The sequence below is a fragment of the Copadichromis virginalis genome, linkage group LG13 (assembly GCF_057382275.1).
Source record: "Copadichromis virginalis isolate Kocher_CV1m ecotype Utaka linkage group LG13, C_Virginalis_male_GT1.1, whole genome shotgun sequence".
Lineage (NCBI taxonomy): Eukaryota > Metazoa > Chordata > Actinopteri > Cichliformes > Cichlidae > Copadichromis > Copadichromis virginalis.
The window spans coordinates 4,178,112-4,199,786 of record NC_140630.1 but is presented as its reverse complement, the minus strand read 5'-3'; the positions used below and the strand labels follow the sequence as shown (position 1 = coordinate 4,199,786).

At 38.9% G+C, this 21,675-nt stretch overlaps 1 long non-coding RNA gene and 1 pseudogene across 1 annotated transcript; both read left to right on the top strand.

The window, feature by feature from the left end:
- The first annotated feature begins 2,596 nt into the window (after window positions 1–2,596).
- Window positions 2,597–4,953, top strand: LOC146695081 (uncharacterized; annotated as a pseudogene).
- Window positions 4,954–15,392: 10,439 nt separating this feature from the next.
- Window positions 15,393–16,079, top strand: LOC146695080 (uncharacterized). Its single transcript, XR_014923513.1, has 2 exons — window positions 15,393–15,950; window positions 16,036–16,079. It is a non-coding gene; the product is annotated as an uncharacterized LOC146695080 (long non-coding RNA).
- Window positions 16,080–21,675: the final 5,596 nt, after the last annotated feature.

Sequence of the window (21,675 nt, the reverse complement as noted above, 5' to 3'; positions counted from 1 at the left end):
GACAGGCTGGAGGCTTTCAATATCCACCTACTGTACAACTATGCGCTGAAACTTTAATCTGAGCCAAACTGATTTTCTTAGGAGCAAATAAAATAGTGCTATTTAACGAAGCCACTGATGTCTCAGCGGACGCAGTATTTTAACCCAGCCACGCGTGACGGACACTCGCGCTCATACCAGGTCAGAGCACCGACGGAGCTGCGTTGCATAAGCCGCTGATCATATGAGTCTGATTACTGCTTTGGCAGGTCTCCTTTTAAAGTGGACATGAAAATCATTTATACCCTGCTTTCAAAATCTGACATATTACTGTGTTGTTTAATAAATAAGTGTTTACTACTTTAAGAACTTTTCTGCCATCGTGTGCCAGTCCAGAGTGTGACGTCACAGGGTGTTCCCTGGCTGTGCTGCCTTCCTGCTGTAATATTCAGGATTGTAAAGCACACGAGAAATGAGGACTGTGTGGAAGAGAGAAAGTGTTAAATCCATGTGAGAGCAGTGCTCCATAGCAAGGGTGTAGATTTGGTTTCGGCGTTGGTGGGGACCGAAGCCTGCCCTGTTTCTTTTTTTTTTCCTTTTTGTTTTTGCTTCTTGATAAAAAGAGGAGAAACATACTTGCCTACATATGCTATTCTACCTGCTTTTAAACCATTTAAAATCACAATTCATAGTTCTATATGTGAATTATATAATGTTAAATTACTATTAAACAAATGACTGCCTAAGTATTTTAGGCTTTAGTTTACTTCAGCCATATTCCATAAAAATCAGGTATCATACAAAAATAAAAATAGCTTCAAATACAGTCATGACAATAAAAGAATATGACTTTAAGGACTTAACAACATTACTTCAGTTATAGTACACCAACATCTCTGACACATTAGCACTAAGGGAACACTGAATGACCTGCTGGTTTTTGTCCATAAAACTACTGATGTAAGATGACCACAAAGTAAAAGATCTCTCAGCAAAATTATGCAAAATTTTAGGCACTATTGCCCCGATCAACTCAGTGAGCTGGGATTTTTTATTCTAAACATGGACTACTGTTACAGCAACAGACATGGACTACATGCCCCACACAACAAATCTACACCCTTGCTCCATAGTGTAAATTAGCCTTTAAACATGTAGTATTTCATGTCCAATTTAAGCTCTTGGTCCAACACCTCCTCTGAAATGTGTTCATTCACAATCATTTTAAACTTAACACTTGCAACTGTAGGATGTTGTGGTGTGAGGGGGTTTTGTTTTTTTTACAAAATCTTTTCTTTCACTGATATAACAGTAAAGGTTGTGAGAAAACTGAATTCACAGACACTTCAGTTTTTTTCCTACAAACTTTATTAACCAAAACACACACAAAAGAATTCAAAACTTGGCTGGGATCCACGAGGGCAGAAGATCTACTCTTGTGTTTGACTCACGTGTGCTCACTCAGTTATTTGACAATAATGGCTGATTGTAAGCAGTGTTGGTCAAGTTACTTGAAAAAAGTAATCAGTAACTAATTACTGATTACTTCCCCAAAAAAGTAATCCCGTTACTTTACTGATTACTTATTTTCAAAAGTAATTAATTACTTAGTTACTTTTTAAAAACACGATTTACAACCTGAAGAGGTGATAAATAGATCTTTCAGCCCAATTCTACTTTTTCTACATAATCCATCATACAAAATGTAATCAAATGGAAAAGTCTCTTTTTAAAACTTGTTTTATTAGTTTTAATCTTTTAACTTTATGCATCAAGCAAAAATGTAATTATATGCAACATTCTCTGACTGGAAGAAATTTGTTTAATATTTAAACCTTTTTTCTGCACATTCCAGCACATAAATTTATTTTTTTTGTGTGTTTACACTCAGTCTTTAAATAGATGCAAGTAAAACACAGCAGAAAATAAATAAAGTCAAAGACTGAGCGGTCCTTTTGCTCTATTTTCACCTGTAAAGCAGGAGCAGGGTAGGCGGAGGTTTACCCTGGTGCAGGTGTGCCGCAGCGGTCAGTGGAAGGATATGGCAGTTTCTCTGTGAATTTCCCATTACGCGGTTGCGCACTCGGTGCTTGCTTGGAAGTTTAGGGTTTTTTTCGCTGTAAAAAGAAGTTTTCTTCCCACGCACAACGGACACTAATGTTTTTGTCACTTTTTATGGAATCAAACTCAAAGTAAGGTCAGTACTTCCATGCTTTAAACGCTGCACGCTCATACTCTCTCCAGTACTCGATATATGATCCATTGTTGATCTGCACACAGCTGTTGTCACAAATGCAGGTTTTTTATTTCTTGTATAATAATTCTTCATAATGAAACATGAAAGATATCATTTGAAATACACTACTGCTTAGTTTAAATTTCCAAAACACATCCAGTTTTTGTACAAACAATCTGTGTCGGGTCAGCATCGTCCATATCAGCTTGAGTTTTATTTGGTATCAGATCAGAGAGGAAATTAGTATTGCGCCAACAATAAAGCTTTAATTCCCAAACTTTTGAGATAAAGTATTTCTTATTCTTTATTGTATTTTCCTATTTAAGCTTGTGAATGGTTTCTTATTCCTTGTCCTTAACGTGTTATTAACATGCAGAACGTTATAAATACTTTTATCCTGTAGAGAGAGACAAATATCACTGTTACAGTGTGTTCATCTCCCTTCTTGACAGAGTAGCTGTCACAAAGTAAAGTTCCTTAGAAGGAAACGGGAGACTGAAAAGTTTTAAGTAGGCAGAGTATGGCTAACTGGCATTTTATGATGATATATTAATAAAGAATTTCAAACATGCAGCAAATCTGCCAAGAAGAAGAAGTGTCCACACACTTTAATAATAGCAGTCCATTTCTTTAAACCACTTTCTTATTCTGAGAGTATTGCAAACAAATACTCACTTAGTGCTCTGCATTAGGATGTCTCTCCTTACTTTGTACCTGTGACTGTTTTGGAATTATTCCTCTTATTGTTTCAGGTCAGTCATCCTGTGTTTTGCCTTGAGCTTTTAAATACCACAAATAGCAATAGGTAAATATTTGAAAAGTCATCAATCTGACCTGGGTCCTGGAGAAAATTGCGACCCAGATAAGGGCTCTAGCATGAGTAGTGGTCAAAAGAAAGCAAAAAAGGTATACTGGGGACAAACTGAGCCAATTCTGCTAAGCCTGGTGCATAGAGCAAAACTATCAATATGCTATTTGTAACATTTTTGTGTGGTGGTGTGCCGTGTGATCTTTTGAATGTGAAATATGTGCCCTGGCTCCAAAAGCCAGGAAACATTGGTTTATGTCATGTGATCATGAGTGTGATGTCACAGTGTATTTTCTCGTTTAAAGCAACTTTGAATATTTTAGTGATTTGTTCAAAAAAAGAAAAAGAAGAATGGCTACCGAAAAACAAACCCAATACAAGAACATGTATCACAGGATCAAAGCCATTAAAGAACAGTAATATGCTGCGCAACTCCAAATTTACGAGGTCAGCACTGAGCTCCACAGCCCTGTTTATATATGGAGGACAAATATTTCGTAATGAGGGCAGAGGAAGTGAATGCAAGAGCAAAATGTGTTTCTCTTCAAAAGGAATTAAACAAACTCTTGGACGTAGCCCAAAATCATAAATCTAACGCTGAAATAAGAAGGAAGAAAAGAAAAGCTGTTGAAGCGTCTCAGAAAACGGTCAAAGACAACAGCGGGCCAGAAGTTAATGTGACCATTAAAGAAGAGAATGAAAGTGTCACACAAGAGCATGTGGCCCTCAAGAAGGAACTTCAAGATCTGCAGGCATCAGTTATAAATAAAGCAGCCTTAGAGAAGAACTGTGAGGCGCTAAAAAATGTACAGAAGAGATGAAGGCGCAAAACAGTGCACTGCAACAGCAAATCCGGAGATTGAAAAAGGAACGCGAGCACATAAGCAATTTGGTTCAGGTCTACGAGTCTGAAAAACAACAACATGTCGCTGTTAAAAGGGAAAATCAGAAGTTGATGAAAGACATCGAGAAGATACTTACAGACGTTCTACAGGCCAGATCATCCCTCAAAGAAACTTACAAAAATAACCATGATCTCAGGAAACTGTTCTCTGAAAATGGAGAAAAACTGGCACAAATGAGCAAAATGAAAAAAGAAAACAAGGAATTAAAAGCTCAAATAAGTGAGCTAAATGATCGTGTAGAAATGAGAAAAGCTTTAAAAAAAACTAGAAAAGGAAGAAAAAGCCCTCCAGGGGCACAAAAAAAGTATTTTTAAAAGGCGTGCTGATGTCTCCAAACAGGTGTTTACTGAAGAAGACTGGAGTAAAAAAATATAGCATACTAAAGGAACAGGTAGAAGTCTTGAAGAAAGAAAATAACGAGATAACTACAGAAATTGAAAGACTGAATGGAGAAATAGACAGTCGAAAGGCTATTAAGGCAAATTATAAGGCTCTGGAAGCAGAGAAAAAGTCTCTTACCAGCCAAGGTACCACTCTGCAGAAAGAGCTTGAGGGGCTGCGGCCAAAGCTGGTTAAGGAACAGGCTTTGCGTCAGCAGAATAGTGAACTTAGAGCAGAAAATGAGAAAGGAAAAGGCTCTGCAAGAGAAAGTCGCAGCAATGAGAGCGAAAAAAGAGAATGTATGCAGACAACAAGACGCTCTAAAAACAGAACTCAGTGATTTCACAGATTCAACAAGGTCAGACTTTGAAAGCTCAGTCACAGAAAGCACCAGATTGTCAGTTAGGAGAAGATAGTTTAAATTTTAAACTTCATACAAGAAGGTTAGAATGTGAGTCCACCACTGTGTGAAGTCTGACTTTATGGTGTTGAACTGGCTTTACTCCAGGGGCCTTATTTCAGCTCTAATCTCAAAAATAATATTAAACTGGCACTTTATCCAAATTACAGTTAAACAAAACCCAACCAGTCCTGGCGGATGGCTGCCCCAAGAGGAGCCTGGTTCTGCCGGAGGTTTCTTCCTGCTAAAAGGGAGTTTTTCCTCCCCAAGTGCTTGCTCACAGGGGATCATTTGATTGTTGGGTTTTGTTTTTTCTTTTTTGTTTTGTCTTTGTTTCTCTTTTTTGTTTCAATTTTTTTCTGTTTTTAGTTTTATTTGTCTTTGTTTCTGTTTTTTTGTTTCGTTTGTCTTTGTTTCAGTTTTGTTTTGTTTGTCTTTGTTTCAGTTTTTTGTTTTATTTGTCTTTGTTTCTTTTTTTTCTTTTATGTTTTGTTTTTTGCCTTTTATTAATATTGCCGGTTTGATCCAATTAATCCAAATACATAGGGTTAACTAATAAAAACCAAAATCAATAATCAATGAACAAACTGTCTCTTGTAAATGTGTTTTTAGTTTTCCATTTCAAAATGCTTCCTGTTAGACATGCTGTCTTTGGTACCTATTGTATTAGGGGAAAAAGTAGGCATATTTCCATAAATTAGGTATTGAAAAAATAACAATGTTAATGCAGTGGGCCCCAGTCCCAATAACTCTTAAAGTTTCTTTGTTGACTCTGTTATGTGGTTAAAATCAAGAGAGAGTTGAGGATTAGAATTCCCAAAGACACAAGTAACATTAGAAATAAAGATCAGACGTCCCCTGTAGTTAGATTGTGTTTCATACAAAATTAAGTGGGTTTTTTTCTTGCACAGACACCATCACAGATATCATTGCTGTGAGCTTGCGGGATAAGGTCCATGTGGTATTTTACAAAGGCTTATGCCCACATGTGCTTAGTAAAGCCAGGTGCTGAAAGACATCCATTGTTTTCTTACTGCTTTATAATACTAAACATTTTATATATGTAATCGTGAGAACTGAAGCTTCTATTGAATTTGAATTTGAAGTTGAACATCGTGGCTTTTTGTCATGGTCCTGTATCTTCAAAACAGTTTTTGAGTTTGTTATGGACGCGTTATTTGTTCTTTTTCTTTGGAAATTTGAGATAACTTGTGTTCTAGTTGTGTATTTTCCACATGAGTTAATCTTGAACTCAGTTTTTGTTAGTGTCTCCCTGTGTTTCGTCCCTTTTTCTACCCTTTCTGTCATGTCTCAATGTCTGTTTATCCCGAGTTGCAGTTGGAAATTTACATGTCTTAGTGTGAGTCTCAGTGAGTATGGAGGGCCAGGCGTGCTAAAATTAAACAAATTACTTAAATGCGCTATTGAATACTTAATTAACATTTTCATGTGGCTACGCTTTCGGTGAGCATTTTCCCAACACAACAACGGACATGTGGAAACTAACTAAACTAAACTATACATTATGAAAAGCCCCGTTTGTGTGTCACCAAATACACTTTGGATATTTGTGGTTTCATGTTAGATATCCGGTCAGTTTGCCAAGATAGAGCCTATTTGCCAAAATCTTTGATGATTTCGGAGATGTCTGCCCAGCCCAGTATCTCAGTAAAGGGTGTGACAGACCCGCTTGCCTTGCAAGAGGTCAAGCTCTTGTTCAGCTAACACACACAACTTGCATAACCCCCGCTGACTGTCCCCTCTCAGAGGCTGAACACCAACTTCATTTACTGAGATAATATCTATCGGGTGTTTATTTCCTGTGTCATGCTTGTTGTGGACTTTACAAGGACAAACTGATAAGAACTGTAAATTGCGATACGGAAATATATGAGCTCTTACTGAAATGCACGTGCTGTATTAAAACTATGATACAAATCTGGAAGTGCTGCTACCTGTAGCAGTATGATTTTCTCACCCAATAAAGGAATATTTAATATATCAGTCTACTCTTCATTCTATCAGAAACAGTTATCACAGCTCGTACATTTTCTTTTTACACATATATGTAAGCATTGAGCCAAATGTAAGAATGCCAACAAATTAAGAGCGGCCTCCCATGGACGAACGTGATAGAGCCTGCCTGAAACTAGGAAAAAAATTGAAACGGGAGTGGCATTCAGGGAGGGAAACGTGGGTGTACGGGGTGCGGGAGCCAACCCTGATGCGCGGCCTGTGAAATGCGACCCAGGAGTACTCTGGGACCCCCGGGGTCTGGAGCTGGCCCGAAGGGGAGCACAAGGGTTAAACCCCTCTGGGCTACCTGGAGCCATTTTTCATCCACAGCGTTTTTTAATTTCAAGCCATTTTCACTGTGTTGAATAGAATATAGCCAAACTTTCCACACATTTTTTTTTAACTTTAGAATTCCAGTCTGAGTTCATTAGATTAGCTTAAAGTGGCTAAGCTACAAGCTTCCATCCACCTGAGATCCTAGAGCCAAAAAACGCCCCATTGAAACCCATTATAAACGCTATTTTTCACTGCCCAATCATTACCATCAAATTAAATGTCATCTTTCCACTTTCACTCAGTCTTTGAAGTAGGGGCCTTAGAATTGTAATTTTTTTTATTTGTCCACCAGGTGGCGCTCTTGTTTCATATTTCACCATTGAACGAACTCCAGCCAAAAAAAGTCAGATTTTGAGCGTCTCTTTCTGCTTTAGAAAGTGAAAAAAGAATGGTGTTCTGTGTCACTATCAATGACCTTTATATTTACAAAAAAATAAAGGTCCTTTTGCCTAAAAGAAGAGAAAAAGATCTGTCTGTGTCTGCTTCTAACTTTAGATAAAAGTATGTTTATGTCTAAAATCAGAAGCCTTCCCTCTTTGAAGTCCACCCCGCAATGCAAACAAATCTAACATGAAAACAAGAACAAAAAACAAATTAGACTTTATTTTGTCTTCAAGCTTAGCTTGTTTATGCAGGTGCACTGCAGCAGAGGTTATAAGAATAAGCCGTAGCGCGGGAGTAGGCATTTTCACGATGGCACGGTATTACAGGACCGAGGAAGTAGTGGACATCCTGATGCGCTCCGACAGCGAGGATCTTTCCTCTTCACCCGCCCAGAGTGACTCTGATTCCGGGGATGACACGGAGTCGTCGTCTCTCCACACCGATCAGCAGGAGTCATCTTCTGATTTTTCTACTGGAGATGAGAACGAGGGGGAGACGCACGAGGAAGCAGTGGCGTGGACTGCCAAAAATGGAGAGAAATGGTCCCCGACAAACACCGAGACGCTGCGCTACGTCGCAGCACCCACGGGGCTTATTCCGGGACCAACCCACTAAGCCGTCGCCCGAATTTCAGACCCACTCTCCAGCTTCAGGTTGTTCCTAACCGATGAGATTATACAGCATATCGTTTCAATGACAAACCTTCATGGCAGACGGGCAATCTCAGAATGGAGCGATTTGGACAGCGACGAAATGCTGGCTTATGTGGGGCTGCTCATTTTGGCCGATGTATACCGGTCAAAACACAAGTCAATCAAAAGCCTTTGGAGTGAGAAAACGGGATGTTCCGGGACGCGATGTCCCAGAAAAGATTTTCGCACATTTGCAGGGCCCTCAGATTTGACGACAAGCTCTCCCGACCTGGACGCCGTACCGACAAATTGGCTCCCTTTCGGCAGGTATGGGACATGTGGGCACACCGCCTGCCGATGTTGTTTAGTCCAGACCGGGACCTTAAGGTGCGGTTTCCGCCAGTACATCCCCAAAAAGCCTGCTAAATACGGCATAAAGATCTGGGCAGCCTGCGACGTCAAGACATCTTACGCCTGGCGGCTTGCAGGTTTACACCGGGAGAGCAGCGGGCGAACCAGCCAAAGTAAATCAGGGGATGAGGGTCGTCCTGCAGATGACGGACGGGCTCCAGGGACACGTCGTGACATGCGACAACTTTTTTACCTCATTTGAACTGGCAGAGGAACTCCTCAAGAATAAAATGGCTCTGGTCGGCACAATTCGCCGGAACAAAACAGAAATTCCACCCGTTTTGCGCCAGACGAGAGGGAGAGCTGTCTATGCCTCCACCTTTGCCTTTTCATTGAAACACACCCTAGTGTCCTACATTCCTCGACGGGGCAGAAATGTGCTTTTGTTGAGCACCAAACATCGCAGGCCGGAGGTCAGCAATGGACAAAGAAAAAAGCCGGTGATCATTGACGACTACAATCGATGCAAAGGAGGTGTCGACAACCTTGATAAGGTGGGTGTCATTACGCATCAGTTACGCACACCTTTATTCATTTTTGCTCATATATTCCTGTGTAAAATATACAGAGGTTTTATGTTGTTGTTGTTTTGTTAGGTTGTCGGCACCTACTCCTGCAGGAGACGGACCAATCGATGGCCAATGGCCCTCTTTCATAACGTCATAGACGTCTCCCTCTACAACGCCTTCGTGCTGTGGACCTCCGTAGATCAGGCCTGGCATCAGCAGAAGTCACACAGGAGGAGGCTGTTCATAGAAGAGGTGGGAGAAAGCCTGATCAAGCCTCATTTGTCAAAAAGAGAGCGCCTTCCCCGCTCATTAGCCGCTGCTGAATTAGTCAGAGATGCGCAGGATGGTGCTGCTGCAGGCCCCTCTGGAGTGACAGATCCCAAGGGCAGGAAGTCCTGTGAGGTCTGTTTTGAGAAAAGGAGGCGAGTCGGAAACACCTGCAGCAAATGTGGAAAGTTCACCTGCCGAGCCCACAGCAAATTTGTCTGCAGCAACTGCTCTACCTGAGCAAGACATTTACCCCCCCGGCCACACACAGCCCCCCCCACCCTCTCACTAGCTCTCTCTTTCTCTCTCATACATTTCCCCATTCCCAACAACAATATACATGTTCTTGTTCATCGTTGAAAAAATAAATGTTTATTTGGTTCAAACTGATCTTGAATTTTTATTTACATAATGCTTTTTATTTTATTAGAAGGCAACAAGGTAATATGCATTTAACAGGGCAAGAGTGAAAAACCGTTCTCCTGCAGAAAAACTAACGGCCGATCAAAATGAATGTCAGTGGTAATCTTTGGACCATCCAAAGGCCTAATTATAATTACAATAAAATATTACTTCAAATGTATTTTATGGAAAATATTCAAGTTTTTTGTTTTTTTCGCCAAAAAAAGCCATGCGCTCATGTGACAAAACCGGGATATAAAGGATTAAAATCCGCGAAATGTAATTAAAACTTTACATGAATATTTCAAGGAGAAGTAGGTCTAAAAGATTGGCTAATTTAAAGTGGAAATTTTTTTTAATATATAATCTTTTTATAGCACTTTTTATGGCGTGGTCGATTTTTGGCTGTAGGGCGTCGAAAGGGAGTCTTTTTTTTACATGAGCTCCTGCAGAAAAACCAACGGCCGATCAAAATGAATGTCAGTGGTAATTTTTAGACCATCTAAAGGCCTAATTATAATTACAATAAAATATAACTTTCAAATGTATTTTATGGAAAATATTAAATTTTTTCGTTTTTTTCGCCAAAAAAAGCCGTGCGCTCATGTGACAAAACCGGGATATAAAGGGTTAAAATCCGCGAAATGTAATTAAAACTTTATATGAATATTTCAAGGAGAAGTAGGTCTAAAAGATTGGCTAATTTAAAGTGGAAAAAAATATTAATATATGATATTTTTATAGCACTTTTTATGGCGTGGTCGATATTTGGCTCTAGGGCGTCGAAAGGGAGTCGTTTTCTAAGGCGCTCCAAGTTAAGTCATACAGAATAGATATCAGAGCCTTAAACAGGCTGACTTCTACTATTTGGGTCAAATTGGGCACAAAGTATACAAACACATAACCAGTGTTGGGTAAGTTGCTTTAAAAAAGTAATTAATTACTAATTACTTAGTCAATATTGTATTTAAAATACTAATTACTGTGTCAAAAAAGTAACTTAATTACTACATAAGTATTTACTTATGTAGTCGTTTGGTACCGGGCCGTGAGAGTTGAGGCTCAGGTATGAAATGTATAGTTTTCAGGGTTTTTATCGGTTCTGAGCGTGATTTTGTTATCGTTTTTATCGTTAACTCGGTTTTCCTGGGTCTTTTCATGTGTGTTATGAATAAATCTTCTTTTTTACGGTACCGGTACTAGTTTTATTTTGTTGTATTTATCCGCAACACCTTAAAGGCCGGTCTGTGAAAATATTGTTGGGCATGAACCGGTCCGTGGCGCGAAAAAGGTTGGGGACCGCTGCTTTAAATAATAGATACATTTTTTAAAAGACAGACACTCTACAGTACGCAGCGGTAGCATCTGTTCCACAATGTAGCCTAAGCCTGCAGTCATTTTTTAAGCTCACCTTCAGACGCTTTCTGTGCTGCTGAAGTAAAATCACGTTTTGATAAATCACGTGATATTCAGGACTGCAAACAGAGCAGCATTCACTGAGCTTGTTGCGTTTGTGGATATGTGACTGACTTTAATTATCCATTAAATCATCACATTCTCTGTAAGATTAAGGTCAACTATTGAACGTCTTATATTTTAAAGTAAAGTCTTTAAAACCAAGTTAACGCTGAAAGTGCAAACACCGCTAATGTCACATGACTTTACGGACATGTGGCCAACAGTAATGTTTTAATGTTCTTCATTATTAAACATTTGCACATAAATAAGTGACATAATATTCAGTACTTACTTTTAAAAGTTTACTCTTTGGCCGCTCCGCTTTCACCGTTTTTTTCGGCAAAATTATCCACACCCACCGCCGCGCTATGAAGTCTGAGATATGTTGGGCCATGAAGTCTACACCACCACATCTTTAAAATTCAGGGAAATGAAGGACGCATTTGAGGGCCGCATTTCGAGCAGCCTTTGAATTGGGACAGCCTTCGTCGCATCGCTGTGATGTAATCGGCCTTAAAATGCGGCCTTTAAGGCTGCAGACCCAGAGCCGTTTCGTTCACGATCAACACATCACTAGTATGGAGAAGGCGAGTGCGTGGCAACTGAGATCAGACAGAGTCACCACTGAAATCTCAATTATTAAAGAATCCAGAGTGGAGAGCGGATGAGAGGGTTTTTAAAGGGGCAAGTATGATTTAAGAAATGTAAACTTACTCTGTGTTTGGTAAGGGTGTCAGCCATTCAGAGAAAAGTTCTGTAAACTGACGAGACCCTGATCAACCTTCAAGGGTGCGCCTTGAGAGGTTCAGAAGTTTTATTCTTTTCATTGTCGGTTGTTCAGTGTGTTGTTTATACAGTTAAGATGTCCTTTTGTAATAATTACAGTTGGACCAAAATCACCTCACAAAATGCTATAAGAAAGAAATGTTTTGATAAAATTATAAATTGTGGTAAGTGATAGTAAAATAATGAAATATATAAGAAAGTCAAATGTGTAAAATAGTCAAATAATATTGCAAAACCTAGTATGAACCATAACTAAGGTTAAATTACTATGACGTCCGCCCCAAATTTGTCAACAGATGCTGGGATCACCAAAAATGGTGCCAGGAGTTTCATACAGATATGGTGAGAAGTTTAGAGGCTCTTATAATGAATATGAATATTATATTGTAATTTGGGGCTTTTAATGATTTCTCTAACTTTACAGTATACATTTTAATGCCTTTAAAAGGGAAGAATTGGGTGCAGAAGTTTGAATTTAGTTTTAGATAGTGATGTGCGATACCACTGATTTTCTTTCCGATCCGATACCAATTAATATTCAGGGTGGTATCGACGATACTGATCCAATACCAATACTTATTTTATTTATTGTATCTCAAATTATAGCGTCATAATGATTACAGGACATCAGATTACTTGTTCTTATCACTTAATAATGCAGAGTTCATCACATAGAAATAAAAAAAATGAAGTTGTGCGCTATGTGAACACGTTGCCTGCCTGCAGCACTAAAGGACTCCGTGTCTCGCCTTAGCAGCACCTGTCCCTCTCCTCCTCTTCAGTTCACCTCAACATACACTCGTCATATTCTGTGATATGATTTGCTCTGAGGTGTTTGACAAGGTTAGTGATGTTGCCACAACCATACATGCCAACCCTCTAGATTTTTCCGGGAGAATCCCAAATTTCAGTGCCCCTCCAGAAAATCTCCCGGAGCCACCATTCTCCCAAATTTCTCCCGATTTTCCACCCGGACAACAAAATTGAAAAACCATATCCCAGACTGGTCCAGCCAATTCCAGTTTCCAACAATGTCGGCAGCAACTTAGTTTTAATATTACTCTTATTTCTCTTTTTGGGTCGCAAAAAAACTTTTAACATATTTTCAGGTGAGAATGTAGCTGTGTAAACTTCAAATATCTGAGCCGACCGACGCATCGTCTTCAAATCCCCGCGGTCTTTCGCTACTTGGGTTAAACATGATATATAAGTCACTTTGATAACTTCAAAATGTTATTGTTTGGCGTTTTCAGTTTTATTTGTAAATCAGTTTGGCTGAAATTAAAGTTATTATATTAGATCAAATTAAATTTAACTTTATTAATCCCTCGGGAGGGTTCCTCTGGGTTTTCACAGCTGAATAAACGTCAAACAGAAAACTGATTAAACAGAAGTGTGAGACGGTCGAGAGTTTACGCCAGTGCACTGTTATATTTTAGATAGCAAGGAGCAGATGGCAGCGTTTCACTCCACCGAGGGAGCTCGTGACGTACTACCCAGCTTTCTTTAGACCGCGAAGGCCAGGTCCTCAGGTGGAAGCAGCCTCTGAATTTGGACAACCCCGCTGTTTCCGGACATTTAACGTATTTTATCCGATAAATAAACACTGTAAAATGTATTTATCCCCCCAGCAGCCCTTTTGAATATCTCCCGAGTGTGGCCACAACACCTCACGTTTTTGCCACATGTATCGCAAACCACGTTTCAGCTTTTATGGAGGTAAAATACGTTCGCACATTACTCCAATTACGCTCAGCCATTGTTGTGAGTGCGCACACCAAGGGGCTGCGAGACAGACAGCCGTATTTCGCACATGACTATGAAAGGCGGAAGAGGAAGTAGTTCCTTTGAATGTAGACAATCCGAATGTTATAGTTTCTTTCCACTGTGTTCCTGTTAATTATAAACTACAAATTTACCCTAAATTACTAAAATATCGATATTTTAATGTGAGAATCGATTCTAGAACATAAATGACTGGTATCGGAGGAATCGATATTTCAGGATCGATCCGCACATCACTAGTTTTAGATTTTCTCTTATCCACACAGGGTAAAAAGTATACATACAAGCTCAAGTATACCCATATAGAAAAGAAATAGAAAAAAACTTGCCTAAGATGTGGCCTACTTCATTAAAGTGAATCATATAAGGCTTATATGATTCACTCATGAAGGTGGCCACTTTCTCATTACTTTCATATAGTGTTTTAGTAAGTATCCAAAATATACAAGTTTCATGTATATCATTTTTCAAGGGATCTTATATCTGCTTTCACTCTTGTATGCTTTTCATACAAGTTTCACACAAGACAGATACAAACTTTATAAGATTTATATATATATATCGTTTCCATATGGGTATGCATGCACCCCACCTTGAGCTATATTAAGATAACAATGAATTAATATCAGTAGATAGGAATACAAACTTCAGTCTAAGTTAAAAAGAAAAAAACAACAACAACTTTTAATCATACTCAGCTTGAATCTGAATAAAAAGAAGAAAAATAAAAGATATCTATTTCCTGATGCCTACATTAAAATGTAGGGAACACCTAAAATGTCCAACTGTAACTTGATATTGTCAGGTGCAGGTTGTGTGCAGGCAGGAGTGGTGGTAAGGAGGACCCAAAGTGCAGACGCTCAGAGGCAAAAGTGTACTTCAAAACTCAGTTTTATTGCTGGATTACAAAACGTAGCAAAAATCCAAATAAACTTACATAAGCAGGTAGCCAGACCACACAGCATAAATGAGGGTAGCTCACAACACAGACACAGAGAAACACAGGGCTTAAATACACAGAGGGAGCAATCAGGGAATGGGTAACAGGAGGGAAACACAGCTGGGGCAAATCAGGCCTAACGAGACAAGGGGAAGCGAAACCAGATACATTAACATCAGACATGGACCTTCAAAATAAAACAGGAAACATAACACATACTGAACTAAAGACACAGACTCACACGCAGGCACTGCAACAGAGAGAACAGAGACGTGGGACCAGGACAGACACAGACACTGACTGGACTGGACTGGATATCGCAGACAGGGGAGACAGCAACTAAGGATGCACAGAGACATAAACCATAAAACAGAACTCTAACAAAGAAACCAAAGAATAGAAATGATAAATAATATATAAACTCAAAACCCTGGGTCAACAACCCAGGCATTCTAACAGATATACAATGAAAAATCACCTAACTTGTCTTTGAATTATGTATTTATTTAAGAAAACAAAAAATAATTTGACAATATTATGTGGTGAAATTATTATTAACTAGTCTGGTTTAAGAACAAAATTTACAGTGCGTAATTTAAATTAATAGTTTATGCCATTTAAATGTCATGCAGCTGTGTCAGAGATTATCTTAAACCTCGCCCCCAAGCCATTGAAGGTTCAACTTCAGAGAAAAGTGGATGACATCACAGTGGCTGCAGCCAAACGTGGGCGGGGCTTAAACCCTTATACAGGGACCGTCCAGAATCCCAAGCATTTAGTTTACAAAGAGCACACATGCCAACCACAACTCCAACCACCCAACAATTTATTTCCACTTCTACATTTCAGACTCAAAGAAATATTAATACAAACTTAAACATGACAACTGCACACAGTTACACCTCAGTGGAAACATGGAAGTCCTTAAGTGACCACTTTTTTGGTACAATTGTACCACAGTGGAAATCTCTGCAGTTCAACCCAGAGTACTGCAACACTGAGATGCCTTCCACTTTGATGAAAGACATGTTGAAACTTTGTTCCATGTTAGTGGACGCAATGGACACAACTGTGGAGAAGGGAGATCCAGTGTCCACGCAGACTGATGAGGCCTGTCTTCACTCAGTGGACACAGAGTCCCCTGAGAAAACAGAAGAAACCCGAGCAAAGGACAGCATCCTGAAAGAAAGTTCTGTAGATGACCACGGTGATAAAGAAGAAACAGAAACTCCAGGACTGGAGGATTCTTCCGACTCAAAAAACCTCAAGCTGCATTTGACTGCAGAGGAGAGCAGTCTTGATAAAACATGCACAGGTGACAGTGAAAATAGCGAAATTGTAACACTGCATCGTGCACCTACACCACCCAACATATATCTAAATGTTTTTATTGGTTTTAGTGATTCATCTGAGGAAGAAGCGTCTGTGTCATCCCAGATGTTTCCTCCTCAAACCCAAACCACAGCCACAGTAGAACCGAAGAAAAACTACTCAGCTGATACAAAAGACTTGGACAACATAGAAGCTTGCCCCCTGGAAAAGCCTGTGAAGAAAAAACTACATAGGTCAGTCCGTAAGTCTGATTCAGATTTTGGTTCTTATGACATCACTCTGGCATCTGATTATCTGTCTGAAGAAAAGATGTGTGTTTACAAAGTTATTCAGTTGGTAGTTTCAGAGGCCAAAGCCTCGTCTAAATACAAGGACTTCACACAGCGGCACAATCCCGACTCTATCAGCGATCGCCTGCGTGAAAAACTCTGGCCTCAAATTGACGAGAAAAATTTGGATCTATCTCCAAAAAGGCTGACCAATATCAACAGGGACATTTTCACCAATCTTTGTAAAGCACATAACTGCAAGGAGAAATATTTGATTTTATATCTGAGCGAACGGCTTGATGATATTACTGTCCCAACGTTTACAGAACCCCTGTTGGCTTTACCAAAAAGAGTACTCACTATATCTGAAAACCGAGAAGAGTACATAAAAGTTGTTGAAAGCTTCACTAAAGATTTGGTTCTGCACGCTATAAGCAATGCAAATGAGACAAGGGAATTGCCTCCAAGGGTTGATAAAGCCATTATGAACAGGTTTACCAACAGGATTTGGGCTAAAATTTTGTCCCAAAACCTTAAAATGTCCTTCGAGAACACTGAAGAAGTCAGTGTGAAAGTATTCAATGAACTCCGGGAAAAGTGGAAAAATCCAAACACTGTGCTGGAGTTAATGTTTAATGGCCAAGACAATATTGACAATGTGATTGTCAAAAGTTTCAAAAGAAATGCCCCACTGAAGAGACCTAATTTCTTCTCTAGGGTTTTCTTACGAGCACGTTAAAGTTTACCTGACACCTGCATCAAAAAAGCGGCGTTTTCAAAAACACCTGGGTATACATGTGGACGTAGCCTAAATGCATTACATTTTTTATTACAATTCTTCATTGTAAATGTTAAAACCAAACTACTTTAAAGTAATTGTCTCATGAACCACCTGGTTGATAATAATTTCACCACATTACATTATAACGTTTTTCTGTCCTTTATCCCGTCTTCCTTCTCCCACCCCAACCAGTCGCAGCAGATGGCCGCCCCTCCCTGAGCCTGGTTCTGCCGGAGGTTTCTTCCTGTTAAAAGGGAGTTTTTCCTTCCCACTGTCGCCAAAGTGCTTGCTCATAGGGGGTCATATGATTGTTGGGTTCTGTATTATTGTAGGGTCTACCTTACAATAGAACGCGCCTTGAGGCAACTGTTGTTGTGATTAGGCACTATATAAATAAAATGGAATTGAATTCAAATAAAAATTAATTTAAAAAAAGTTTTAAAAGTGTACTTAGTTTTATTTGCTGTCAATTTGCCTAGAATGGAATATCAGATTAGAACGGCCTCTAAAATATAATATTTAATGTATTAAATAAATCAAATGATTTACAGAAAATAAAATTCAAAAACACTTTCATTTTCACTGTATCTGTATGGCTATAGAGGAGCTGTTATTATTTTGCCTGTTTGTCAGTGCTGGTATGAACCCCGTCCGTGCTGTGTTGATCCCTTTGCAAAGGTTTGAAGCTTCTTTCGATAAACCTGAGAAAGTCAGTTTGGGTCGATGCTCAGTGTATTTTTCCACAATAATCTTGGTGACAAGGATGAGATTTCTTGAGTGATTTTTGTTCTCTTTTTGTTCTCGCAGGTAGACTCAATGAGTCTGAAAGAGCGCTTATGTCCGAGCAAAGTATGGAGTACTGATGGGATTTCCGACTCATTTTAGAGAACTGGCTCTTTCGGCTCGGATCACTAAAAAGAGCCGGCTCTTTCGGCTCCCAACCGGCTCTTCAGGTTGTTTTGTTGCTTTAATTAATTTATTATTAACAATAATATAAAATTATGCACAAAAGGAATTACTAATGTACAAAAAAAGTGTTTTTATTTCTATATGTTTATATATAAATATATGCGGTGGCCCTTAGAGACAAAACGAGTACAAACTCCAAAACACATTTCTAGCATGAACTGAACTTCCAAAACAGAGCTACCTAAGATCACTTAAATTACACAATTGAAAGCATATGTGTATTGTTTGTGTATTTACACACAAGCGCTCATATATATTCAAATAATTAAAAAAAAATGTTCATTTACTTGTTACTACCACACACCAAATCCGGTCGTTGGTACTTGCTGGCTTGTGTAGCCACTAGGTAACAAAAGCTCAACACTGCGCGTAGCATTCTGGAGCACTTCTGTTGTCTTTTGTACGTGTTTTGAGTTTTTATGTGCTTCTGAGTTTTTAGTGTTTTGGAGTTTGTACGTGCTTCGGAGTTTGTACGTCCTATGGAGTTTTTACGTGTTTTGGAGTTTATACGTGCTTCAGGGTTTGTACATGCTTCAGAGTTAATACATGTTTTGAAGTTTGGACGTGCTTTGTCTCTAGGGGCCACCGTAAATATACTTTTATTTATTCACTCCACCTAAAATGTAATAAATAAATCATATAATACAAAAACCAACTATTCACATTTCAACTTTTAACTACTTAAATTTTCAGCTTTTTCCTTTTACAAATTTAAAGTGAAACAACACAAAACACTGCAAACCACAACCCAATTAAATATAAATTAAAATAAGAAAACAAAAAAAAAGATGTGTGGTGGGGCGTGGCCTGCGGTGCCGTGCAGAGGAGGCGGACGCACCTGCACGGCATCCGCAATCACGCCCCACCGAATTAAATATTGTACTGGGTCCTGTGGTTGGGTTGTTGGTGTTATGTTGAGCTGGAAGCGAGAGAGCTGCAGCTCTGAGTGCGAATGTACAGCAACCGTGTAGGGATTAATAAAAGCATCAAAATGCCACTGGGTCTGCCGTGGTCGTTTACAGGATGCATATTCTCTGTCATATGGGCCTGCATGAATAAACAATAAACTTTCTGAATCTTTTATCATCTGCAACTGAAAATAGTTGTGGATGATTACTATACCTTTCTATTGTGATGTTGTTGTCCCTGCCTCTTTCTCTGTCTCTCCCTCCTGCTCTGTTCCTGTGCTACTGCGAGTGTAACTACCACCCCTCCCCCCTCTTCCCAGCACAAAGCACAAGGCTCGCGTGCTGAGTGAAGCGGGAAAAAAGTGCGAGAGAGAGAGAGGGTGAGAGAAAAACCACGGCTCCTTGGCTCATGTCGTTCACGTCAAAGATCCGGCTCTAGGAGCCATTTCGTTTGTGACCAACACATCACTAGAATTCTCTCACTACTGCTCTATTCCGGTGTGGTTGGAGTATATGGATGTATTGTGGATGGATTATCTCCGTAATTCTTCTGAACAAAAGTTAGCATTCATCCTCCAGCATCACTGTGTTTATATTATGCTAACATAGCTGTGCCGCTAGTGATCACGTAGCAAATCATTATATACCAGCTAGTCCAACTTCTGTAACCCTACAAATGTCACTGCTGATTAGTTTTCTGTCTTCAATCATTTTGGAAGTGATAAAAGAGATGTATTATTTTATTTTTCTTATTAGAAATCTCTCATTCAGAACATGCTGTATCATGTTTAGGTGGAAACTAGCGAGCTAACTTCCTGCTAACTTCTAACTCAATTAAATTGAATAAATTCTGTTTTCAAATTTTATTTGTCACGTACACAGTCATACACAGTACGATATGCAGTGAAATGCTTAGACAACTGCTTGTGACCTAAAGAAAAAAAAAGGACAAGGCTATGAATAAGATAGGAAATAAATATGAAAAAATGAAAAAGGGTAAATTTAACTAGGAAGGAATAAAATATAAAATAATTAAGGTTAAAAATGAAATAACTGTACAACACAAATTAGAATAAAGGGTAAATTTAACTGGGAAAGAATAAGATAAAATATATAAATTAAAGTTGAAAATAAAATAACTGTACAACAAAATACACAATACACAGTATAGAACTATATAACTATATAAGAATGTATGAATGTTTTTATGGATGCCTGGATGTTAAACTTAATTGTTACACCGTAAAGCAGCAATGCTGATCATTACAGATGAAATAAATTAGACAGTTTTTAACTCTCAGTGATGCCGCAGCGTTTGTATGACTTTGGGACCTTAAAGGACGGCGTTTTGGACCCAGATTACTCTGGGAAGCTCGTGACTACGGTAGCGGTAATGCTCAGCTTTGTAGCTTACCAAAGTCGTACTAAAACAGTTTTGGGCAGTTTTTTTTGAAACATAAAATCACATAAAATAGGTTTGTAGTCAGTGAGAATTCAACCAGAATTCATGCATTTTTGTTTGAGAAAATTAAAGGATTTTAAGTGCTCTTTGTAGTGCAGAAAATACAGTAATCTGATTTTTTTTCTTAATTTAGTAAACCCCAAAACTTCTAACAGATAATTGTGCTTAGTTGAATAAATATTAAAAAAACAGATAATGTAAGTATTTCTAGACAGGCTGGAGTCTTTCAGTATTCACAAACAGCATGCTGGTTCAGACGCTTCTCCTGGTGGATAGCGCTTTCTCTCTTCTCCTTGAATAAAAACGATTTTTCATGTTAGTTTTATTTCAAAATTCATGGTTAAAAAAAATCCTGTACATACGAACAGCAGATAATAAAGAAAAGCGAATGGTTCAGTCTAACACGTATTCTGCAGTATGACATTGAGCTTAAGTAAAACTGTACAGTTATAAAACTTGACTTATATCTGAGCCAAAATGATTTTCCAAGAAACAAATAAAACAGTGATGTAAACGTCACCTGACAGTCTGGTGTTTGCTAAAGCTGGTGACTGGATATCAGCCACTGATAAAGTGCTGTGTAATTTTCTGTGTCCATCTCGCCTCCTTTTAAAGTCTGTCATTTTTAACCCAGAACAGTCACTCTGAGGGAAACAGCAGGTCTGCACTCAGGAAACAAACTGCATTTACTTATTTTGTGCACAATTTTGTGTCGACATTACATTATATTGAACAGCAGCTGCAATAAACAGGAGACTAACACCAGGACACGTGGACGTGCTTCCTGACTCATCAGCAGGTGTTAAACAGCTGACAGGTGAGATGGATGTGTACAGGTAAACTGAGGGTCCATAGAGCTGATCAGTGGTGTCGTGAGGAAAATGTTGGCTTGTTATTTATGTTACAGAAACAAAGAGACACAAGACCAGGCAGAATTTTTAAGTAATTTAAGTCATATAATTTTTGTCTGAAGATGAAAGTTTATAGTTTATATACAAAAGATATACAATATATATGATATACACACACACACACACACACACATATATATATATAGAGAGAGAGCAAGAGAGAGAACATATAAACATTCTTTCTCTCATCCGCTCTCTCTCGCACTTTTTTCCCGCTTCACTCAGCATGCAAGCCTTGTGCTTTACACTGGGAAGAGGGGGGAGGGGCGGTAGTTACACTCGCAGTAGCACAGGAACAGAGCAGGAGGGAGAGACAGAGAAAGAGCCAGGGACAACAACGTCACATTAGAAAGGTATATAATCATCCACAACTATTTTCAGTTGCAGATGATAAAGGATTCAGAAAGT